Below are 19,097 nucleotides of genomic sequence, written 5' to 3'. Positions count from 1 at the left end.
GTCCACTTAGTCTTGAAATATCTAGATATCTTACTTTTCAAAAAAGAAGAGTTTATTTTTAAAAATTTCAAAAAAAGATTATTGTGTGTGTGTGTGTGTGTGTGTGTTATATGGGCAATGCTCTTGCGCACGATAATGCACCTTTGTTTATTTATTTTTTCAATATTTACCAAACAGCTAAAGAATAACACCTTGTACCTACTCGATGCTTAATTGAGATACATGCAAGAAATCTGGGATATCTTTATAGATGTGTGGTGGTACACATGAGGATCTTTATCAACAAACTAGGCATACAACTTTGTTCTCCCTACAAAATGGAGGAGCTTTCTATAGTTGTTGCAAATCCATTAAGTAAGCTTGATTGATTTCATTGCTCACCTCTAATGTTTGATAGCATGTCACTTCTATGATTGACTTGCCTTCCAGGTTACTTCCTCGTTTCTACAATATTTATGTTATGGTTAGCTTCCTTCTAGGTTACTCCCTCATTTCTACAATATAAAGAGACTAAAATACTAATCACTTTTAAAGTTTAACATGCTTATTATCAAAATTGACACATTTTAAAACTCTATAATGAGAAACAAAGTTTAAAGTCCACAAAGAGAGAGAGAGAGAGAGAGAGAGAGAGAGAGAGAGAGAGAGAGAGAGAGAGAGAGAGAGAGAGAGAGAGAGAGAGAGAGAGAGAGAGAGAGAGAGAGAGAGAGAGAGAGAGAGAGAGAGAGAGAGAGAGAGAGAGATGGACTAGTAGCATCTACATAAAGCTTTCACCATGGAGGACAAAGAGAGAGATAAGTTAGTCCTTGACCTAAAGCAGCACCTTTTATAGAAATCCCCTCTCTCTCTATGAAAACAAAGATGTTTATGCATTGAACATTGCTACCTTGCAAAAAGTACTAGGGGATTCTCATATGTATTATAGTACTTATTCTATAGTTGAGATCGATGCAAATTCATTCCTTACTTGAGTGAGTATTTGAACTCCATTGATCTCGATGATGGTTTTCCTCCACATTGTTTGTCTTGAAAAAACATGATAATGATACTCTTAAGAAATTTGAATCCTACTATGGGCCTTTGCAATGGTACGAGATTGATATGCAAATAATTCCATAGAAAAGTCCTAAAAATTGAAATTAATAATGGGACTAATATATGTGTTATTGTCTTCACACCTAGCATCATCTTTATCCATTGTTAGTCGAAGTGCCCTTCATTATGAGAAGAACACAATTTCGTGTTAGGTTGGCTTTTGGGATGACTATTAATAAGTCTCAAGGACAAACATAGACCATATTGGGTCTATGTCTTAGGACACCAGTGTTTTCCCATGGCCAACTTTACGTAGCTTTCAATCAAGCAAGGTTTGTTGATTCCATAAAGGTTTTGCTAGAAGATAGAACTACAAACTCTCATACCACCACAAACATTGTGTATCTTGAAGTCTTACAAAAAGCTACATGATTTTATCTTTTTCTTTGGTGTCCTCTTTCAAAGAAATTTCATTTAATGTCATAGGAAACAAATGGTTGAAGAAAATTGTATCGATATATATTTGAAATGTTATCAAATAATTAAGCGTGTTTTTGTTTGCATGGCTATCTTATGTATTGTGAAATTGCCTATAATGTATCAACTTCATTTCCTTCTCCTTAATTTGATATGCATAAATGTCGAGTTTTATTACTTGATTGGGATTTTGCATGTGGCGATGGAATGTGGCCAATCATATGCTCCTATTATGCACATTGCAATTTCAAAACCAATGCTTGCTACATCTTTGAGTTTCATGAATGTGTGTGATATCAAAGATGGTGGGAAAACAACATCTCGAGAATGCTTGCCTACTTGGTGTCATTCGGTGGAGTATGTAGTGCTTACCATATTCTATAAATTCTTTGAACCTTCTAATGTTGAAAGCTCACATTCACTTCTTGACATAAGGCTATGATGTGTTGTTCAAAAATATATTAAAATTTTTTGTGTTTGCCTATTCTTTAGTTCTAAGTCTTTTGTGGTGGTGGAAGAAGGACTAACACGCTTGCAACTGATAAATGAGGCGAGGCAACAAATGCTTCCTTGCAACCCCAACCATCAACAAACTATGGATATGATGAGCAATCCTTCTTCATGTTAGAGTGTCTCTAAAATTTGGGAAAAAGTGGTTAGAATGGCTAGTCAAGTTGACTATACTATTACATCTTTGTCAAAGGGAATACAAATGCAAAATGCGTGCTTGTATGTTTTTTTTTGTGAGATAAGGAGTGCACGTCTTGGCCCATCCACAAAATTGTCGGTGAGTTGTGTTGTGAATTGAAAGGTGCAGTAGAGGGAGTATATGAAACAAGACGGTTGGTACTTATTATATTGAAGAAAGATTGGCATGGCTCTAGGGGATCAGAGAGTGGTTCAAAAACATTGACCTCTAGGGAATTTGTTGAGCAAGTGTTGATTTTACAAAAGGAGATAGCATCACTAAAAATGCCTATTGCTAGATTTAATGGACCATTGATACCAAATGAGTCAATGTTTCCATTCTAATTGAGCCAATATATAGACTCTTCATAAACACTCATGAACCTTTCGCTATTGGAATGACATTTTCTTGCCCTTGGTAAATTTTATGTGACCCTCTTGATATTGAAGTAGAGAAGAAATTTTGGCTTTGTACATGGAAATAGAGAAAGAAAGGGACTCGATTGAATCAAGGAAGAATTGTAGAGTGTCGTTTTAAAATTTGAAAAACAAGTGTCACTTATTGAGAAGAAAGTATCATATCTTAGAGTGCATGTTGGTAAGTTCAAAGTGGTTGTTTTCATTGGTGCATTGTGCATTGTGATTTTTTCTCTAAATTTTCTTGTTATAAATTTGAGGTTTTCATATTATATGTAATTAGAGTCTTTTTCTAAATTTTGACCTTTCTTGCTTAGTTTTGCACTCCTTATCTTCTTTTTTCATTGGCTTCTTCAGATGTCTACTCCCCATCTACGCAACTTACCCTACATAAAAAACTTAACCACACCTCCAAGTATAATTCACTTCTATGTTGTTAGATCCCATTATGCGCAAGAGCCTTGCTTGCATTATTGAGCATTTGGATGTGCTCCCCCATACTTGGATTCCTACATTTTGGCATTTGCAAAGTTTCAATATGGGGCTTATGTCCAATGTTTTTATTTACTTGCCCCTTCAGAAGCATTCTTGATTTTTAAAAAAGACATTCTTCGCACATCCTATGGTATTGGGAGTATCATGAGTTTATGGATCATTCTTCATCCATCCCACCATGTTGGAAGCATCATGACTTGATGGATCTTTAATGCTTGGCTTGGATGCATCAATAATACCTATGTATAATTTTACTCGATGGAACATAGATATGCACACCTAGTTCTTATTTAGGTGATTGAGACTAGATTTTCTATTTGATTTCAAGTATTCTTTGATGCAAATCTTCTACACATTAGTAATTTATGTGTTCTATATAGGTAAAAAGAAGATTAGAAAGACTAATATCTGCAACCATACTTGTAAGAGAAACATGTAAGCATTTCCATTTCACAATGCCATGGATGCTCTAGTGCTCTCTAACAATGCACATTTGTGGAAAATAATTTTTTTTTGAATGGTTTTCTTTACATGTGTAGCTATGTGACATTTTGTAATTATATTTTTTGTTACTTTTTTGGGTTAAAGAAGAAAAACATAAGCATACACCCAAAATTGAAGAAAAGCTTAAACATTTGAAAGCTTTTAGGCTTTTCAAGTTTGTAAACTGCAAAAGCTTTAAAAAGCTTAAAGGAAAGCTTTGAATGCTGGAAAGCCTTAAGCCTATATAAAGGGTGCAAAGTTAAGTAGTATGGACCATTCTTTTCATTACAAAATTCGTCTCTTATTTGAGGAGAGAGGAAGGTCATACACAAGTGTGTGGAGACGCGTGCATTAGTTCCTCAGTCATCGTGTTTGCAAGCTAAAAGGTTATATTTAAATCTTTATCATCATTCTTTTTAGGATTAGTTTAAATTTTTTTATCCTTCATCTTTTTAGTTTATTAAGGTTAGATTCAAATCTTCGTCATTCGTTCTTTTTAGGATTAGTAAATAGTAGTGAGGTGAAAATGAAAAAAAAAAACGATCTTTTGAACGTATGGCGAAAATGAAAACCTAACAAACTTTCAAACGTATTGAAAAAAATGAAAACATAAGACTTTAACAAATCAGATATTTTGAATGGACGCGGAAATGTCACCTTCTCCTATAATTATTTAATTACGAATAGATTTGTGCCAACTCTTCGGTAATAATGCTATATAGCATGTTTTCTCATTTCAAATAGTAATAAAACGAAAATGATCTTTTGAACGTATGGAGAAAACGAAAGTGTAACAAAATTTCAAATGTAGTACTGAAAAAAAAATGTAAAACTTTAACAAATCGAATATTTTGAATGGATGGAAAAATGACACCTTCTTTCATAATTATTTAATTACGAAGAGAGTTGTGCTAACTCTTCGGCATGCTATATGTCATGTTTTCTCATTTCATTTAGTTTTCTTTTAGTTTTTTATGTAATGTTATTGTTTATCGATTTTATTTATTTATTTTATTAGAATTACTATTGAGAAGAAAAAAATCACATTTTCATGTCGAAAAAACAAATTATACTTAAAAAAAAAGAAATTATGAAGTATAGCATATTTTTTCGTGAACAAATATAATGTAGTTTTATGATAAAAATATATTACTCTCATCAGCATCAATGGACGCTATGAATAAACAAAGCCACAAGGCATCCTTCAAGACTTCTAAAAAAAGGAAAACTATGGCTTTTAGAAAAACATCACTAAAATTGTTTGCTGCAACTTGGTATGACATAGAAAAATTTGAATCATCTTGGGCGATAGAAAGTGAAAGCATCATTGAAAGACTAACAACGTGCACATCCTGTGGTATAGTTACAATGCAACATCATGCTGTTAACTCACAAAAGAACGATCCATCTACAGAAGAAATTCAAGTCACAATAACTTTGTCGAGCACTATTCTCATCCTTGCATGCCAATAACATGGAGTCAACATGATAATAACTAAATGCCGACCATGTCTTGCGAAGAAAGAGAGAAATAAATACACGGTATCACTCTTTCTAGACTACACAAAACGAATTCTCAATGTAAAGCCATTACATCTTCAACTATTGAGTATAATTGATAGATCCATCTTGGTTTGCAAAACAACAAGAGTGATTGCAAACGGAACCTTGGACTGTCAATCTATTCTCGATAACCCTCTAGTCTCTTGGAATGATGGATTGCTTTCGCAGCCATTTACTAGAATTGACTTGACTACATCTGATATTGCGGATGTATTTGCTTTAAACATGCTACATAATCCACTAATATAGAAGTACATGGCTATAGGAGAACATCCACATCTAAGGACAAGGCTTTGCATCCTCAATAAGCAATCCATTGAAAGGATTATAGAGCTCCATCATGAAAGCTCTCCATTCGACCCAATGCTCCAAGCAGGTCATGAGAATGAAAGATATTACTATCTCGTTGAAAGAACATCGATGTTCGGACAGCTTGCTTGCAAGAACCTCACCTTCCTTGGATATCACCTTGGAAAATGCGATGTTTCCGTTCTTATTCCCACTTGGCCATGGCACCTACTATGACCAAAAGAAATATGAATATTCAAAATCATGATCAATGACTCGAACTACATATGCATACATATTCTCATTTCGACATCCTCCATGTACTTTAACAACGTAAAAACTTATCTACAAACCTACTTCTCTTTGAAACACGATGCATATCCAAACACCATTAGTAAAGTTGCTACATAAAAAACATGCAAGATCTGCATATAGAACTCCACACTCCTTTACTGAGCTGCATATATGAACCTAGTTTCTTTATGTATTTACTGTGGTTCTTTGTTAAAGCTTTGTAAGAACTTGCTTATCCTTGCAGTTTTTGAATGCACGTTCATTCGTCTTTATATTGTCCAGTCCAGCCAACTAGTTGCCTTTTATGATCGGCTTGCCGTTTAGAGGGAATGCAAGAGGCAAAAATACAAAAGCTACACTTAAGATCTCTTAAAGTTTGATATCATAAAATAGTGAGATTCTTTGCAGCTCTGATTCATTTGTATGTGTCGGGTGTGAGAGGAAGAAATTTCAGACAGGGACTTCATCCAAGCATCAGGTCGTTTCAGCGGCATCACAGGAGGAGGACCTCAGGTCGTTTCAGCAGCATCACAGGAGGACCTCCCTTCCAAGAAGACAGGCGTGCAGAAGACAAACCGCGGGCTTAGTGCCATTGATTCAGACGAAATCATAAAGGTGAGTGGCTGACTGTTGTCTTATATTTTCTGAAAATGTTCGGTGCCCTTGTCCCTAGAATCATTGTCTTTTTGGTACTTGTTTTCATCTTCTTAACCAATTTCTCAAGGTCAGGATGCTCATAAAGAGCACGATGCTGCATCAGAGGATCACAGAACCTTGCCAACAATGTTGCCTGACCTGCCTGTCAATTTTCCGCTCTTCTTATGTGGAGAGAGAGAGAGAGAGAGAGAGAGAGAGAGAGAGAGAGAGAGAGAGAGAGGCTCACTTGCCATTCCGGAGTGCACAATAATATTGGCTCCTTAAGGGGGTCTCCTATACTGGCAGTTTAGCACCGTACGGTATGCATGTCTCATTCCCAAGGATGATTGCGCTTCTTGGCATGCTGCAGTCTCTCTTCGGTCTTTTTGCCATACATATAGTCCTGTTGTGACTCTTTGTATTTTACGTTCATAGTAATTAATGCAATTATCCACGAGAGAGAGAGAGAGAGAGAGAGAGAGAGAGAGAGAGAGAGAGAGAGAGGATTCTTTCATGTGTTGCTTTCCACTTGTCTTTAAGTTTGCTTGGTTGGCTAGAAGGTCCTTGGTAAATATTTGAATTTATTAATTCAAATTTCTTCATTAAAAAAAGAAAAGGAAAGGAGAGAGAGGATTATGGAAAAACAAAGGAAAGGAGAAAGGTGAGAAAATAAGAAATTTGTGGAAAAGGAGTGGAGAAAAAGGGGAGAGAGAAAGAGGACTGTGGCAAAAGAGGAGAAAATAGTTAGTTTGTGGAGATAGAATATAGAAAAAGGAGAGAGAGACGCTGACTTAACACGTATCCCTTGTAGACTTTAGTTAACTTGGAGTACTTCAATTGCTCTAACGACAAGTGCACATTGACCATTACAATAGCATGCCCTTCGGGGCAATGCTAACAAACATTCAATGGCTTGGGCATGCTCAACCCCTTATATCATGCCATTCAGATTCACACTCTTGCTTGTTGATTTTGGTCTTAAGCAAATTTTTGTGAATGGATCTAGCTTTTGTTGATGGTTTCTTTCTCTCCTAAATATCACACATAGTTTTGTTTGCATTATAGAAGGCCGAACCTCACAAATGGTATCCATGTTGCGGTATTGATAAGAGTATGGGTGATTTGTTAGCAATCATGTTTGTCATGTAGTGTTATCTCTTGTCTGTGAACCTCAGTCTGAGTCAGACGGGGACATTAAGAGCTTTGACATTTAGTTTGTCATGTGTTTTGATGGAGGAGGCAGCTTTATCTAGAGCATGCAATTCTTTTTTAGTCGGGTTTTGGGTGTGTTCACATTGGCTGAAGTTTATTTCTAGCCTTGTATATATTTTTCAGTGATTGGAGGATGCATTTACATCTATTTTTTATAACGATTAGCTCATATTGTAGGCAATTGCATTTTCTCCATTTTTTTATATAGTTGATTGGATTTTTGGTACTCCTACACACCAATTTTTCGGTGATTTGGCTATATGTAGCCTGCCCTCTTAGATGGTTGCTCATTCATCTTTATAGGTTTCAACACACTCCGATATACAAGATCTCTTCTCCATCTTTCGGTGCTGATCCAGTGCCCTCATTGACACCCTGGGCTGCGTGTAGGGACTAATCAGTCCTCATTATATTCAACTTTCTTCTAGAGTTTAGTGCCGATTTTCTTCATCCATTCTCTTCTTTCATTGTAGTCTTTCTCTTCCTTTCCCTCTTCATGTTTGTGTTTCCTCTTTTGTTGCACTCTCTTACATGGTATTGGAGCCGAAATGAGGACTTGGAGGTTCTACTAAGAGAAGACCATACTTAGCTTGTTGTTTGGCATATTTATCGGGAATAACATAGATTTTTTGCATTGTTCGGGCCTTGTACGAAGTGTGTGGGGCAATTTGAAAGCAGCCTTCCTTCTCGAAAAGGGTGGTAATTCCTTGATTCAAGCACTTAATTACAACAATTAATATATTGGGAATAAAGGGTTATCGTGCCTTTGATTGTGTTCGGGTGTGAACACACCCTTACACTTTGTACTTTATATATATTTAAAATCTAAAATGTGGTACACTAGTCATTGTACCGAATATTCATTGTGTCGTGCTTACTCTCTCTCTCACTCTACTACTCTCAACTCCCTTCAATGTCAGCTCAGCTCGCGACCATACCTTCATAACAAATTGGTATTAGAGCTCACAGGTTGTGCACGCTTCCCAAAGTCAGTGAGAAAGTCATTAGGCCGCGTGACAGGCGAGTAGGAGCGTCAGGCACCAGTTGTTAGTGTTCGGCATGTGCAGGAGAGGCAGTCGGACTAGTGGGTGGTGTTGGGTGACACGTTGCAAGCAACCAGACTGTAGGTGAGACGCTGCAGGCAACCAGACTGTAGGCGAGACGCTGTAGGCGGCCAGGGCCTAGGCGGAGGCCACACGTAACCAGGTCTGTGAGAGTGCGTTGCGGAAGAGGGAATACGAACACGGAGGGAGAGAGAGAGAGAGAGCAGAAAATAAGGAAGAGAAATCTGCACTGACTGAAATGAATGCTGAATACATTGAAATGGATTGATTAGTCCCTGCACGCAGCCCGAAGCGTCAGTGAGGGCACTAGATCAGGCTGATGATGCTGGCAGCACCACCACGGGGGAGGAGTGTTGGAATCTGCAAGAAGACAAGTGACCAAGTGGGGAGGGGGGCTGCCAATAAATAGGCAAAAGGACAAACCCTAACCCTAACCCTAAAATGGGCGCAAACCTTGAAATGGGCGCAAACCCTAAAAATGCCCTAAAATGGGCGCCCCATATCAGTGACCAAAAAAGTGGCCGGGTAGCTAGTGGCTGCCCACTAAAAGAGGCCAAAAAGAAATACACATCCTATGACAGCTAGTCAAGAGTGACTAGCCTCCCCCATCATAACACATGACAGACATGTCAGAGCTCCTAATGTCCTCATCTGACTCAGACTGAGGCTCACAGGCAGGAGATGACAAGGCATGACAAACATGACTGCTAACACCCCCTCTCAGATCCTGGATGTGGCTGAAGGCTGAAGAAGAAATAGATCCTAGGGTGGCAAGAGGAATGCCAATGTCGATGAAGTCCGTCGATGTAGATTGCCGCTGAAGGAGCTCCTCACGATCTTGGGAATCCCCCTCTAAAACACTAGGGGCCAGGGAATCCACAGTCGCATCACCGAGATCGTCCCCCTCTGAAAGGGATGGGGTGTACGAGGGAACCATCGGAGGAGAAGGTGGGGGGTGGGAAGGAACCTGTGGAATAGAAGGTGCACAAGCGGGAATGGGTGTAGCAATAGACTGCCTCGGAGGACCCTGCATCAAAGAAGGGGAATGGAGCCTGTAAAGCCCGCTCTCCTGCCAACCTGTAGATAAGACAGCTCCTGTAAGAGAATCCTCAATAACAACGGCATGCTCGGTGAAGATCACTCGTGTGCCAAGCCTTGTAAGGCCATAAACTGAGAGGAGGGGAAGGCCCAAATCCGGAACATGTAGGGCCTGTGAAAAGGAGCTCGTAGGTCGGTCAGTAAACAAAGGCAATGTGCCAACACCACTAATAGGCACTGATAAAATGTCACCAATAGTGACTGAACCCTCTAATGGACGGAGATCGTGTAACAAATCACCTCGGAGAGTCATATGACTCCAAGCACCACTGTCCACTAACCAAGGCTGCGTAGAAGACACTGCAGCCACGGAAGAAGGATCCTCCTCCAAAGCATGGATATGAAGGAACACTGACTCATGGGTAACAGCTGGTGTAGAGGTAGAAGAAGGCTCCGATGTAGATCCACCCTTCGCTCCCGGACGAAGGCGAGGGTACTTCTTCCAGCATTTCTCCTCGAGAATCATAGCCATGTCTTCAGAAGATATCGTTCAACCAAGGGATGCAAGCTCATCCCTCATATCCTGTAATCTGTTGATGTGGTCCTTCATGGAAGGACTATCATCAATAGCGAGCATCCACAACTTCTTTTCGAGAGATATCCGGTGGGCAAACGTCTTCTGATGGTAGAGAGACGCAAGCTTTCTCCACACGTCTGCTGCAGTCTTCAGCTTGTGAACATGAACAAGGACAGAATCCTGCAAACTCAGAAAGAGGAAAGATCTGGCTCTAGAATTGAGCCGATACCATAATGCTGCACGATCCATAGATGTCCCATTTGCGGGATCCACCTTAGGCCGGGGAATAGGAACAGAAACAAGCTCCCAAAGATCGAAGGAGTCCAAGATACACTCCACCTTGCAGGACCATAGAGAAAAGTTGGAGCCATCCAACCGGTCCTCTTTGGGTAGCTGAGGAAGTACGAGTACCTGTACAGGGGGTACCAAAGGCTGCATCTTCGGCCCACTGGAAGGGGCTCGCCGAGATATATGAATAGAAGGGGGACGGGAAAGAGGAATAGACTCTGGACGACGGTCCTCGTGATAGAAATCACGCCTCCGTTCAGATGAGTGTCGAGACAAAAGCTCGTCATTTGAGTCATCAAAGCCCGTAAACTGATGAGAAGACATCTTCGATATCTGCAAACACCAAAACACAACAAGGGAAGGTTGTCGGTGCTGAAACACAAACACCAGAAGCTCCTGAACTGGCCGCCTTGCACAGAACGTAAGGACGATGTCAAATGTAAGTGCTAACGATGCAATCACCACAAAAAAACAGCCTCCTACCTCAAAACGCCAGTAAGGAAGATGTCGCCCAGCTGTTGGGGAGGCCGCCTGGCTGAAAATGCAAGCAGGAAGAGGTTGTTGATGATGTGGCAGCCACTGGAGAAGGCGCCAGCAGCTAACGCAAATATTTGGGACCTCCTGGAAGGGCCGCCTTGGCTGTTGGGGATGACGCTAGCAACAAACGCAAAGATGTGACACCAAAACAGGCCGCCTTGATCAAGAAGATGGTGCAGAAGGCGACGCCTCAGCTGTTGGAGATGTCTTGACCAGCAAACGCAAAGTTGTGGGTGTTCTCTCTCGTAAATCTCAGCTCCGTGTACTCTCCTTCGGCTCTGATACCATGTGAGAGTGCGCTGCGGAAGAGGGAATACGAACACGGAGGGAGAGAGAGAGAGAAAGCATAAAATAAGGAAGAGAAATCTGCACTGACTGAAATGAATGCTGAATACGTTGAAATGGACTGATCAGTCCTTGCACGCAGCCCGAAGCGTCAGTGAGGGCACCAGATCAGGCTGATGATGATGGCAGCACCACCACGGGGGAGGAGTGTCGGAATCTGCAAGAAGACAAGTGACCAAGTGGGGAGGGGGGCTGCCAATAAATAGGCAAAAGGACAAACCCTAACCCTAACCCTAAAATGGGCACAAACCCTAAAAATGCCTTAAAATGGGCGCCCCATATGAGTGACCAAAAAAGTGGCCGGACAGCCTGTGGCTGCCCACTAAAAGAGGCCAAAAAGAAATACACATCCTAAGACAGCCAGTCAAGAGTGACTAGCCTTCCCCATCATAACACATGACAGACATGTCAGAGCTCCTAATGTCCTCATCTGACTCAGACTGAGGCTCACAGGCAGGAGATGACAAGGCATGACTGCTAACAAGGTCAGGGGGCAAACACGGCGATAGGGCTATGATTGGATGGGATGGGCTTTAGCGGGCGCTCCGATGAGACAAGCGGTGACCTGTCCGAGACAAGTCACTCGTGGGAGCCATGACCAGGCGAGTGTTTCCTCTTTCGTTGCACACTCTTACATGGTATTTGAGCCAAAATGAGGACTTGGAGGTTCTACTAAGAGAAAACCATACTTAGCTTGTTGTTTGGAGCATATTTATCGTGAAGAACACAGATGTTTTGCATTGTTCGAGCCTTGTATGAAGTGTGTGGGGCAATTTGAAAGCAGCCTTTCTTCTTGAAAATGGTGGTAATTCCTTGATCAAGCACTTAATTACAACAATTAGTATGTTGGGAATAAAGGGTCATCGAGCCTTTGATTGTATTCGGGTGTGAATGCACCCTTACACTTTGTACTTTATATATATTCAAAACCTAAAATGTGGTACACTAGTAATTGTACCGAATACCCATTGTGTCGTGCTTACTCTCTCTTTCACTCTATTGCTCTTAGCTCAGCTCGCAACCATACCTTCACAACAAATTGGTATTAGAGCTCACAGGCTGTGCACGCTTTCTGAAGCTAGTGAGACGGTCATCAGGCTGTGTGACAGGCGAGCATGAGCTTCAGCACTAGTCGTCAGTGTTCGGCAGGTGTAGGAGAGGCAGTCAGACTAGTGGGCGGTGTCACAGGAGTTGCACATAGGCTCGACGGGTAGCAGTCGGTAGGTGACACGTTGCGGGCGACCAAACTGTAGGTGATACGCTTCAGGTGGTGAGGCCTAGGCAACACGCAACCATGTTAGTGGGCAAACATGGCGATAGGGCCGCGACCGGACGGGATGGGCTTAAGCGGGCACTCCGACGGGACAGGCGATGACTTGTCCGACAGGTCACCCGTGGGAGCCATGACTAGGCGGGTTGTCACAAACCATACTTGACAGTCAACGTTTTTTAAAATCTGAAAATTTTCTTTAAAAAATGTTTCCTTTCCTTTCCCTACCGGACGTTCGTGCGTACAAGCACAGAATACAAATCTGTGCACATTTGCTCCTGAAAAATTGGGGTTTTTCTCGGATTTGGGGACTTTAATGCAGAAGTGGACAATCTGACTCAGAAACTGCAAAACCGGTGCACATTTGCTCGTAGAATTTTGGGGTTTTTCAGAGAAATTTCTTCAATTTCAGTAAAATTTGTGCACATTGAACCCGAGAAATTTGGGGCTTTTGCAGAATTTCATCAATTTGTGCTAGAATTGCCTGGTATATGCACTTGGGTACTTGAATTGATGCAATTTTGAACAGATTGTCCTAAAAAATTTGGGGTCTTTTGACCCAAACTATCATATTTATGCTCGGGAATGCTTTTGGAGCAGAAATTGCAGTGAAATTCTGGGGATTTCACATGTAAATGTTGGCTTGGTCTCTAATTGTGTCAGAAATTGCTTGAGGAGTGTAGCAAACGATTTTTAAATTTTGAAAATTCATTTGTAGATCTGAAATTTCTGCAATCTTGGGATTTTATTGCTGGTTGGTATTCTTGTGCACAGTGGTTACTTGTGTCACATTTGGGCTTGCCTTTGGTGATTCGTTAGTCAATTTGGGATTCCAAATTATGGCTGGAAACAGTGACATGAGTAATCTTTTGCACATTAAGAAGCTCGAGGATGCCCATAATTTTGCAATTTGGCAAAAACAATGCTATAATGTCTTGGTGCAGAAGAAACATGTAAAGCCCATCAAAACAAAGGGAATCAAACCAACAGACATGGAACAAGACGAGTGGGATGAGTTGGACGAGATTGCTTGCTCTACCATTGAGCTCTCAGTGTCAGACAACTTGCTCTTCAACATTGAGAAGTTGAATTCAGCATATGCAATGTGGCAAAGGCTTGAAGAATTGTATGCTTAGAAAAGTGCAGCCAACAAGATTTATTGGCTGAAGAAACTAATGGACTTTCGCATGAAAGAGGATACAGCCATGTCTGTACATTTGAATGAGTTTAACTCAAATTTCAGTCAGTTGATTGCTTTGGATTTTCATATCGATGAAGAGTTCAAAGCTACCTTCTTGCTATGCACTCTACCTGAAAGTTGGGATACCTTTAGGATAGCTTTAAGTTCTTCGAATGCTCAGCTGTTATACTCTGATGTGGAGAGTTCTTTGCTGATGGAAGAACTCAATAGGCAGAATAACTCAACATACAAATCTTCAAATGCATTACACACTAGAGGCAGATTTTAGCATAAGAGCAGTTCTGAAAATAGAGCACGCAACAAATCTTGTGGAAAGAATGTGGAGTGCCATCATTGTGGCAAAAAGGGGCACCACAAAAGGGATTGTTTTCAGCTACAGAAAAAGAAGGGCAAAATAAAAACAATGAAGCCATTAAGGCTGATAACAAGGACAACCAACATACCAAAAAGAGCAATGTGAAAATAAAAGAGGTTAATGTAGTTACTCACGATAATGACAGTGACGGTGATGTACTTCTAGCTTCTTCTTTGGATGCATATGCATCGATTGCAGATTTTGAGGATGATATTCACACTTGGATACTTGATTCAGGTGCGTCCTTTCACGTTACACCACATCATGAGTGGTTCTTTGACTACAATGGTGCAGCATGTGTGGTGTTGTCCACTTAGGGGATAACTATGAATGTAAAATTGTAGGCATTGGCAGTGTGAAATTGAAATTTTAGCATGGCTGTGTGTTTGTTTTACATAATGTAAGACATGTACCTCAGCTCAAGAAGAGCTTGATTAGCACAAGGCAACTAGATGATGAAGGCTATCACACCACCTTTGGGGATAGCAAATGGAAAATATGTAAGGGCTCCCGCATTGTTGCCAAGGGGTCCAAAAGTGATACTTTGTATCCTTTGCATGTATCTAGTGTGCATGACTATGTTGTCGCCATAACTGAGCAGCCAAGAGTTTCTTTGTGGCATAGCCGGTTGGGATACATGAGTCAATTTGGAATGAAGGTGCTCTCTCGTTTGGATTATTTACCGTCTTTGAGGTATGTTGATTTTGAATAGTGTGATAATTGTATTTATGGTAAACATGCTCAAACGTCACACAAAAAATCTCTTTCTCTAAAGTCTTCATCCTTAGAGTTAGTACATTGAGATGTATGTCAAATTCTAGGATTATCTTTAGGGGGGAAGAAGTATTTTATTACCTTTGTTAATGATGCCACACGCAAAGTTTGGGTTTATCCAATCCGTCCCAAAGACGAGGCCTTCAATAAATTTAAAAAATTCCTGGCACTTGTTAAAAATCATACTAGCAAGACATTAAAATGCCTTCGCATTGACAATGGTGAGGAATATATGTCCAAAGCCTTTTAATACTTTTGTGACAGCAAAGGGATTAAGAGGGAGCTTATTGCTTCTCATAATCTGCCCCAAAATGGTGTTGCAGAGCGTATGAATTGGACCATTCAAGACAAGGTCCGTACAATGTTGTCACATGCTAGTTTACCCCATGGTTATGGGCAGAGGCTGTTATGAAAACCGTATACTTGATTAATTGCTCACCAAACAGGTCTTTGGGGGGGGGGGGGAGGGGGGGGGAATTCCCCAAGAAGTGTGGTCAAGCAAGCCACCTTTGCATACACACGTGAAAGTGTTTGGCTGTGAGGCATTTGTGCACATATGCAAGGAAGAATGTAGCAAACTTGAGCCAAAGTCCTATAAATGTATTTGCCTAGGATATGGTGATGAAGGTGAAATGGGGTATAGATTATGGGATCTTGAGAAAAAAATAGTACGTAGCAATGATGTTATCTTCCCGGAAGATCGCATGCACAAACAGCTTGAAAGAATAGAGGAGGTTTGAAGGGTTGTATTTCGGGAGGATGTACCAATAGGACAGCAAAGAATGCTTGTTAGAAAGCAGCAAATACCTGCTGAAAATGTCCCTGAAAATGCAGGGAATGATGCTGTAAATGATCAGCAGGATCTTGCCCATGATGTCCCACAAATTCAGCAAGAACATGTGCACTTGGAACGACTTGAACTAGTTATACAGCAAGCTGTACCTGCAGAACAGCAAGCTGTTAATGCAGATTTACGGGCTAAACAGCCAGCAAATATTGACCACTGGGTCCGTAGGTCGACCGGAGTGCAAAAATAGCCAAATAGATTTGTTCTTGGAGTAATCTACGTGGCTGATTATGTCATGTTAATAGATTGTGGTGACCCGTCATGCCTCCAGGAAGCAATGGATAGATAGATCATAGGATAGTAAGAAATGGCAAAAAGCAATGCTATCAAAAATGGAATCTCTCATGAAGAATGGCACTTGGGATTTGGTACATTGCCAAAAGGACAAAAAGTGCTACCTTGCAAATGGGTTTACAAAATGAAAGTCACTTTTGGTTCTTTTCCCAAATACAAGGCACAGTTGGTTGCTAAAGGGTACAAGCAAGAACATGGAATTGATTTTGATGAAATCTTTTCTTCTATAGTCAAAATGACTACTTTGTGAACCGTCTTGGGCTTGGTTGCATTTGAGGACATATAACTCGTACAGATGGATGCAAAAATCGCCTTCTTACATGGTAATCTGCATGAGAAAATCTATATGCAGCAACTTGACGGTTTTGTTGCAAATGGAAAAGAGCACTTCGTATGTAAACTCAACAAAAGTTGGTATGGACTAAAGCAGGCACCACATGAATGGTATCACAAATTTGATACATTCATGTAATCTTAGGGATTTCATCGTTCTCAAGTTGATCATTGCTTATATATCAAGAAGGCAGTGGAAGGCAGCCTTATTCCCTTGGTATTGTATGTGGATGACGTGCTAATTGCAGGCAAGGATGTTCATGCCTTGGACTCCTTGAAGCAAAGTCTACATAATAGCTTTGATATGAAAAATTTTGGTGAGGCAAATCACATTCTTGGCATGCGTATACTTAGAGACAAATCAAAGGGTCTTCTTTATCTATCACAGCAGGAGTATATTACGAAAGTTCTGCAATGCTTCAATATGGACGGGGGGAAAGCTATTAGTGTACCATTGCCTCCATATGTGAAACTTAGTGTAGACAACAGCCCTACATCAGATAACGGTAAGGTTGAAATGGCCAATACACCTTATGCTTCAGCTGTTGGTAGCTTGATGTATGCTATGGTTGCTACATGTTCTGACATTGCATTTGCGGTGGGAGTAGTTAGAAGACACATGGCATATCATGGCAAAAAGCATTGGAATGTAGTGAAGAGTATCATGAGATACCTTAAGGGCACAAAGGATTTGTGCATCTACTCTGGTAAGCAGAAGTGATCTGCTGTTGGTTTCACAGATGCAGACTATGCTGGCTATCCTGACTGCAGGAAGTCTTACTTCAGGATATGTGTTTATGTTCACAAGAGGAGCAATCTCTTGGATATCTAGGCTGCAGAAGTATGTTGCATTGTCTACTACAGAGGCAGAATATGTGGCTGCCACAAAGGCATGCAAAGAGACTTTATGGCTTTCACGTCTTGTGAGAGAGCTTGGGATTATAGAGGTTCCTATTCTCCACTGTGACAGTTAGAGTGCTATCATGCTAGCACGGAATCCTGCCTTTCATGCAAAGACAAAGCACATATAGGTGAAGTATCACTTCATTAGGGATGTACTTGACATCAAAGGCATTGAGCTTGTCAAGGTACATACAGATGATTATCTTGTAGACCTTCTCACAAAAGGTCTCTCAGCCGAGCGGTTTGCTCATTGCCCCCAGATGATGGGGGTTGGATAGTATATGTGTCTTTCAACTTTATACATACATACACTTAGTTGATTCTTTCTTCTACCTTCATGTACGTTGCCTTTAATAAAGGGTCACCGTGCCTTTGAGTGTGTTCGGGTGTGAACGCACCCTTACACTTTGTACTTTATATATATTCAAAACCTTACACTAGTCATTGCATCGAATACCCATTGTGTTGTGCTCACTCTCTCTCTCTCTACTGCTCTCAACTCTCTTCACTCTCAGCTCAGCTCGCGACCATACCTTCACAACATAGTAAATAAACATAAATTGAAATGCACACTTTACCTTAATAATCTTGGACATTGGACACCTTGTTGACCCCAAAATGCCCTTTTCGGTATTTCTTTAAGTTTAATTGCCAATGGATTGATTACAAGCTGAGATTCCATAATCTCCTTGGCTAATTCGAAAGCCCTTTGTTGTTCCAACTATCAATAAACAAATTGGGAAATTTGCCCCTTGATTTTCACCCAGGACTTACTCTAATTGGATCCCAACTGGCCAAATGCTTTCCCAAATTTACAATGTGGATGGCATTTGAAATCCTTGACAATAACACAAATTGCAGGTGTTGATTTCAATGTACGATGCCTTCTACTGATGGCATGGGTCTCAAGGTGGCTGCTAAGCCCTAATATTTGCAGATATAGCAGAATTTGCTCTGCTCTCCGCCAAATTAGATTAAGATCTACTTCAAATGGTTGAGATAAGCTAAGATCTCGTGTGAATGGATCAGAGAAGATGAGAGAAAGGTAAGATGAGAGAGAAATCTAATTTTCTTCGTGAGAAAACCCTGAAATCTGCCTAGATTATTGCATTAAATGCAAGCTGAAGCAGCTAGCATGCACTTCCAAGATGATGTCGCTAGCATTCAGCAGTTGCTAGCCCTTGTAGGATGATTCCTTGTTGTCGCATGTGTATTGGAGCCCTTTCTTAGTTGTCGTGTGTATTTTAGAGCCCTTTCTTAGCTGTCGCTTGTAGAGCCAATTGTTGTTTCTTTGCTCAAAAAATGATCAATAGCCTTCTCTCTCTCCTCCAATTGAAAATTGATTTGAATGGCTGAGATTAAGTCGTAAAAACGTTTTTTGAGTTTGCATGGGTATTTGCATCAAGTGGCAGCCTTCTAAATTCAATTTTAAGTATTATCCAACCATTAAATTGAATTAAGTAAATTAAAAGATTAATTTCAGCCCTTTTGACCCTGCCCAAAATTAAATTTACCCATCCATAAGTAGATTGGCTAGGCCATTTGCAACTTGGAATGGTCCCCAATCTCTTTTGACCCTTTGACTAGCATTAATTAATGAACTAATACTAGTCCCTATTGTCACCATTGACACTTATTGGCTAAACAACTATCTTAGGTCTAAATTGGCACCGACTGACCACCA

At 40.5% G+C, this 19,097-nt stretch overlaps 1 protein-coding gene across 1 annotated transcript in view; it reads left to right on the top strand.

The window, feature by feature from the left end:
* The first annotated feature begins 5,970 nt into the window (after window positions 1–5,970).
* Window positions 5,971–19,097, top strand: part of LOC148011503 (uncharacterized) — a 48,321-nt gene continuing 35,194 nt past the window's right edge. Inside the window, exon 1 of the mRNA XM_087670450.1 lies at window positions 5,971–6,354. The gene's annotated coding sequence lies outside the window, so the exon portion shown is untranslated. The remainder of the gene's footprint in view (window positions 6,355–19,097) is intronic.

This window comes from Lygodium microphyllum, chromosome 28, assembly GCF_053477565.2.
Source record: "Lygodium microphyllum isolate KBCC chromosome 28, Lygodium_microphyllum_v1.1.10, whole genome shotgun sequence".
Taxonomy (NCBI): Eukaryota; Viridiplantae; Streptophyta; class Polypodiopsida; order Schizaeales; family Lygodiaceae; genus Lygodium; species Lygodium microphyllum.
Note: the sequence above shows the minus strand (reverse complement) of the source record. Positions and strands in the feature narration are given on the sequence as shown.